A 6,599-nucleotide genomic window follows, 5' to 3' on the forward strand; every position below is an offset into this window, starting at 1 on the left:
CGATCGCTCTTTTCCGGTGCTCCGTCCGCCGTTTTCCGCTTCATTGATTGTGTAACGAACACGAACGAACACACCGCCACCATTTATTGTTGGCACGTTTTGCGTCGGTGTACGTTTTGCACGCCAAGGATTAAGGAATACCGGAAACAAACTAGCCGTCATTCGACCGAAGGCCACAGAAACCGATCGAAACCGTCTGGTGACGGCTTGATTAATTAGCCCAAGAACGCGACGTGAACCAACGTCTCGGTGGCTGCTTCGAGGTTGGGTGCGAGCTACGAGAGGATTGCGTCCAAGGAACGAACAGCAACGGGCGGCCGACGCCGAGAACTTACCCCTCCGCCGGAAAGGAAAACTAGAAACTCTACACTGCCGCAAGGATGCCGCTCAAACGACGTAACACGGTGCATGTCATTATAAATTTGTATACTCCGTAGTTTTGGTAGACTCCTTTCTCAAGTTCTTTGTCTCCTTTTAGGAAAAAAAAACATACACACAAACACTCGAGCTAACAGCGTCCTGCCAAAGAAGTATGACTAGCTATGTCCCTTTCCGGATGGGTGGCTGATTTATGGGATTTTTAAAGAACGAGGGCACCCGCGGCGAGCGCCCAAGGAGCGCCGGTATTTTCTTTCTCGGCCGGATGTATCGTTTGCATGCTTCCAGGACATTACGGGATTGATTAGACCCGGGCAGGGCGGCCGACGGAGATGGATGTGCCTTTTTCGTCGCACTGACGGCGCAGAACATTTCTTGGTGACATCCATTCACGTGTTGGCCTATGAAGGATGACGATGTTTACGTTGTTACGTAATGGGGTCCGTCGCGCGGGGTCCCCTCGGGATGTTTTTGGGAACTTTTCTTTGTGCGCTACCGGTACAAAGGGACGGAATTCGCTCGTTAGCTGCTTGATTTGAGTTGAGCTGGCGAGCGCTGGTTGAAGTGATGGATGTTGTCTACGGTGGTAAACGATTTGGTGAAAGTTTATCACGTCTACAGGCCGTGCTGGTCTGTCTGCTCGCTTGTTGATGCAAGACGGGAAAGGGTACGGACGGAGAGAAATGTCTCCAATTTGTCGGCTGCTGAATATTTTCCCATTTCGATGGTCGAAATTGTTATGAGCTATACTACAAGAAACTTTTCAGGCGGTTTCAAATGTTGATTTCAAGAACGCCGTTCATGTTTCTCACACAATGTAAGACTCTCGTTTGTGTCTGGGGCTTATCTTCTTCTCCTTTGGAAGATTTGTTTATAGAATCCATTAGTTTGAATGGATTTTAAAATCCTTTAATGTAGTAAAGTTGAAATCTTCCCATCGGGCAGTTTGTGGGTCGTGTTTTTCTGTCAATATTATATAAAGGTTGAAATAGAACCTTGTTGGCCTCGAGTTTTTTTTTCCAATTTTATCAAGAAGCTTAACTTTTTGGAGCGGATAGGATGTTTACCTAACGGGTTTCGGTTAGATTGACTATATACTTGCTCATGTCGCACTAAAATATATTCTATATCATGAAAAGCCATTTTATAATTAGTTAGAAAAAGATTATACTAATAAGAATCAGAAAAAAAATTATTCTCTTGACAAATTGCGGCCTTTAATCTGCAAAATACAAATGCAAAAGGCTTATGTTTATTCTCATGCAAATGAGCCATCGATTGCAACAGACTGTAGAATTTCGTAATTGATTCGGCAAACGTGAATGCATTCAACGGAACAACTCGAAAGACTCGCCGCATGCATGCCGACCAATCCGAGAACAACCTGAAGCGTAAAGCGCCAAAATTCCGTGATGGACACATCAAGGTTGATGGAAAATGATAGCTTTTCCTCGACGGTCCCTTGCGTGGATCCTCTGCTGATTCAGCACGTTTGACAAACGGCGGAAAACTGGAAAAGCGCTACGTCGTGGCAGACGATTCTGGCCTCGTCTGTATCCTCCGAATTGTAAACAAAACTCTACCCAAAAAAATAAAACAACCTGTTCTGCTTTGCCAAATGGCCCAAAATGGTTGGGGGTGATTGTTTAAGTTTTGCTGTCGTGAACGGGAAAGAGAGGTACAATAATTTTCCCGCCACCACTGCCACCGAGGCCAACTGGTGGACTGGTGGAAATCGAAACGGGAGACGGTTCGCTTTCGTACCGCTGAGGTTTGTGCAACAAGGTACACCGGATTCATGCTGAACCGGGGAACCGTTAAGGTCATTGAGATTGGGGGATTCCCAAGGGGGGGAACGGGACCGTTTGAGCGGAAACAAGGCAGGATAAACAAGAATGGTGAAGCAACAGAGGCACGGTGGCCGCAGGGAACAGGTCGCTACGATCGTAGATTAGTTTTCATATTTTTAGTTTAGTTCTGCTATCTCGGTCGTAACGATCGGCCCGCTTGAAAAAGTTTTCCGTCCATCCATTCTTGCGGTCGCGCGAATCTGGCGAACGTTAAAACTGTGTGCCCGTGGGCTTAATTTTTTTTATTTTCCCTACACAAGTCGGCGTATTCAACGCAGTCCCAGCATAGTGGCTCGTACGGAACACGGACTAGACGTTAGCTGCTAACTAGACAACTATCGCTTGTCCGAGCCGAAGTTGTTCGTAAAGTTTCAAACGAAAAGAAGAGGGTAAATCATGTTTTTAAAACAATTTTTTTTCGTGGCTTTTTTTCTTCGGTTCCATTGTTAACTTTGTTCTGGCGGTCCTAGTGGTTGCCGTCCCCCCCCTGGTCGACACGCTTTGCCCAGGTGTAAGCATTTACCTGACTGATTACATAGGCGGAAAAACGAGTAGAAGTATCCACAAACTGTACAACATAAACACATAAATTATGCGACAGGTGGAAGCATCCCGCTAGCCCTTGTTCTGTGTTGTTCGATAGGTACATTTACATATTTTCGCAATTAATTTCTCCTCGCCGGTGTTTCCGTTGAACATGGTTTTACCAATTGTATCGCAGGAGTTCGACAGTGTGTGTGTGTGTATGTGTTTGTTCATTTATGATTTTGTGCTGTAAAAAAAAGAATTTATATGCAACCCGACGGAAGTGCAGAAACATGTCACCGGAATTGGTTTTGTTTAGCGAGTAATATTTTCCCGTAGAAATGTGTAATGCGTTGCAAGAAGGGCTTTTTCTCGGCTGGGTTTATTTTTCAATATTTCGTTGTATTTATTTTGTATATTCTAATTGACTTTGATTATTTCTCTTTGAAAAACTAGTTGAGTGATGCACACAAGCCTAACGAAGTGGAAATTAAATATGACTCCTAATTTGCACTGGTCCTCTATTTAGCCCAACGGAACTCCGTTGACCACGTGTGGCCCTTCTTAAACTTTAACACAAAAAGAAAAAGTCTCGTTATGAGCAAAGAGTCTCAAATTCGCTCACGTCCCCTAAGGGCATGCAGTACATCATTCCATTAAACTAGTGTGTCATTTTCGATTGAAAAAGTTCGTTTCTCTAGCGAAAACTAGCAGAATGCGACGGCAAATAGTTCAGCCATGCTTATCGGATGCACGCTGAAGTTTTCCTCCGCCCTTTTGTACCCGCCTCTAGAGCCCGCATTTTTCCTTCAAACCTTTGTGTCCTTTGCGTCTGTACAGTTTTTCTCCCAAAATACGCGAGATTTTGCAGAAGCGCCCTTTCCGTGCGGCTAACGGAAACTGACAGCCAAATTCCACAATGCAGTTCCGCAGAGCCACTAGCCTGCGCCAAAGTGAAATGGGGCGGGAAGAAAAGTTAGGGCAAATATTTTTCGATGCTTAATGGGGAGGGGGATCACATTTTTGGCACCAACCTCCCACCTCTGGCTGGGTGGGGAATGCGAGTGAAACGGGAACAACGTGCCGTTGTGGAAGCACATTGATTTTCCACTTGAATCCTTAAATGTTGAAGGAGCACGACTGGGGATAAATTATGGCCGAAGGTAGCCTAGTGCTTTCGGCATAGCGGTTCGTTTTGAAGCGTAGCGCAGAGGCGGTTAATTATGATTATTTTCTTACCCCCTTTGAGCCATTGAGCCGTGAGCTTTTATTCATTGCACGTGGAAATGGAACACGGAAGACAGTGGGTCAACGGGCCGTGTGCGTGTTTGGTTGTTGATGGAAAACACGTTTTCTACAATTGGCTGGATTAGGCAAAATATTGCCGAAGTCGAAGGAGAACGAAAAAAAGGCCACTTTTCCGAGGCCGTCGGCAAAACGCTTCCACCACCACGGGCAGCAGTTCGTGACATTCGCACAGGATTTTCCGATTTCGTGCCTAGCTTTCGCAACGCTTTCCCAGCACACGAATGGGTTCTCGTTTGCTTCTGCTTGGCGTGTTCCTTTTTTAACTCCCCTTTGCCGTGTGCGGAACTTGTTGCGGGAAAATTATTATCCGCTAATGCTGGCTCTGGCGGTGGTGCCGCACTGCATGAACATTAAAAAAGCATGACGCGGGTCGCAACGTCGTGACAATTGATCCGCCAAGGAGTAGAGAGCCCGCTTTTTCGTTGCCGTGTTGATCGCGATGATTATGATGATGATGATGGTGACGATGGTGGTGAGGGTAATGGTGGAAGGGCGAAGGAGTGAAAATATGAGAATACTTACACTTTTCCGCAGGCGGCGTACACTTTGCCGTCAGTTGCTAAAGCAATAATAAAACCAATGATTAAATTCCACTCCCATCGCAGAACGGCGGTGGTTTTCTTTCCGGAGGAGGGAAGTGAAGAAATACTAGCGTTTGGTTGTGTTTTTGGGTTTGTTTTTCCTTTTCCGATGAATTTGCAAAGTAGCGTAGTTCGCCCAAGTATCACTAGTCGAGCCCAAAAACCAACAGCTATTTCGTTTATTGCAACTTAGTTTTATGCCGCCGAGCGGAAGAATGTCGACAAATGAAGTTATGGCTAGTAATGACATCGTTGTTGGTTTTATGGGACTTTACTGCTTCCGGCGCAAGAGTCGCCCCAGCTGGCGGGCACTTTCCCGAACCCCACTTTTGGCGATCGTCGAACGCGAAAGTAGCATTCCTTTTGTCGTCCTTCGTATGTTTGCTCCCGTTTCCACCGATGCAATGTTTCGTGGGACGCCGTGACGTCCTACTGTTTGGGTATGGTTTCATTTTTCCGTAAGTGAGGCTGACCAGCCAGAATTATGCTCTTGGAGTAGGGCAAGAAGGTGCAAATGTTTTATCGGAAAAAACGGGAGCTAAAGAAAAGATGGCCCAGCCAGTTTGGTTGGGTGTTTAATTTTTGGTTAGAACACAGACTTACCATCCTACACGCGCTAACAAGATAGGAAAGCGAGCAGTAAATAGGATTGGGTTAATATGGTTTTAGCTGAGGCATTAAGTGGGTGTGAGAGTGTGTCTGTGGCGAAAGTGCCAAGGGTGGGATATTTATGTTAACGATGTGTTCGGTCGACTTCGGTCAACCAGAACTTACTGGTCAGAGAAAAAGTTTGAAGAACTTTTTATGTGCTTCATTTCTTTCTTTTTAGCTGAAGCACACTTAGAATCAAATATTATTAATGAATATAAGTGCACAAATTTTGCTTGTGTTAACACTTGCGATGAAGCACAAAAGCAAGGAACGATTATTGAAATTAATATTATGAAAATTTACTATTCTTTTCCAGTTCTATTTGTTCATGATGATCCGGAATTTTCTTAAAGCTAGCTTCATTTAAAGTCGGATTGAACTGAAATGTTTAGAAACTTTCTTTCATTTCAGAGGTTTATTTCGCTTTTATTGCTTCCGATGTATTTTTAGATAAGAGCAAGGCAAATTTACAATCATTAGATTTAACTAAAGATTAAATCAAAAATAAATGAGCAGAGCAAAGATCAACTGAAGCAAATCGACAGAAGTAATCCGTTTATCCCTTCAAAAACACTTTCTCAGAGCATCGAGTGTAATTTTAATAAGAATTTTTATTTCACCCATTGCGCCCAGGTCCATCCTGCGTTTGTTGGTTCATAATCTTAAGAACTTTCCTGGCAGTCGTCTTGCTGCCGTTATCTAACTTCGCCAATCGTTCTTAATTACTGTGCATTAATTACGTAATCCCTTGCAGGCGGAAAAGGGGGCGGCTCGCCACCATTTGGACTAAGCCATAAATTGGGGTCGTTTGGAGGGCTTTTTTTGCCTCCATGTATATTTATGCCGTTTTGTAATGCCTCCCAGCACCCACGGCAGTATATTTAATGTTCTGTCTGAATCCGATAAGGGACTGGTATCATCATCTCATTAGAGAGAAGAGGAGAGAAAGAGGGAAAGTGGGAGAAAAAAAAACAAATGAAAACAGGAAAAAAACGAGCCCGCTCCAAACAATATGCACACCGCTACAAACGTTGTGCCAGAGGATGATAATCCGTTATTGCTCAACCGGTTCCACCCGCTCAGCAGGAAAAGTTTAAACCAAAGCAAAACACGAGCGTGGATGAAAAGCAAAAAACAAAAAACGGAAAGGAAAAAACAAAAATGCCCAAAACAAGATTGAGCGGGAAACCGGGAACATGAATAATACAATAATTTTCCACGTTCGTAGGGACAATTGCGGGAGGGAAGCACTTTGGGGGGGGAAAGTGGGGGAAAACTTTTCAAATATAAAATGAAATCCATTATA

The sequence above is a fragment of the Anopheles coustani genome, chromosome 2 (genome assembly GCF_943734705.1).
Source record: "Anopheles coustani chromosome 2, idAnoCousDA_361_x.2, whole genome shotgun sequence".
In the NCBI taxonomy this organism is placed as follows: Eukaryota; Metazoa; Arthropoda; class Insecta; order Diptera; family Culicidae; genus Anopheles; species Anopheles coustani.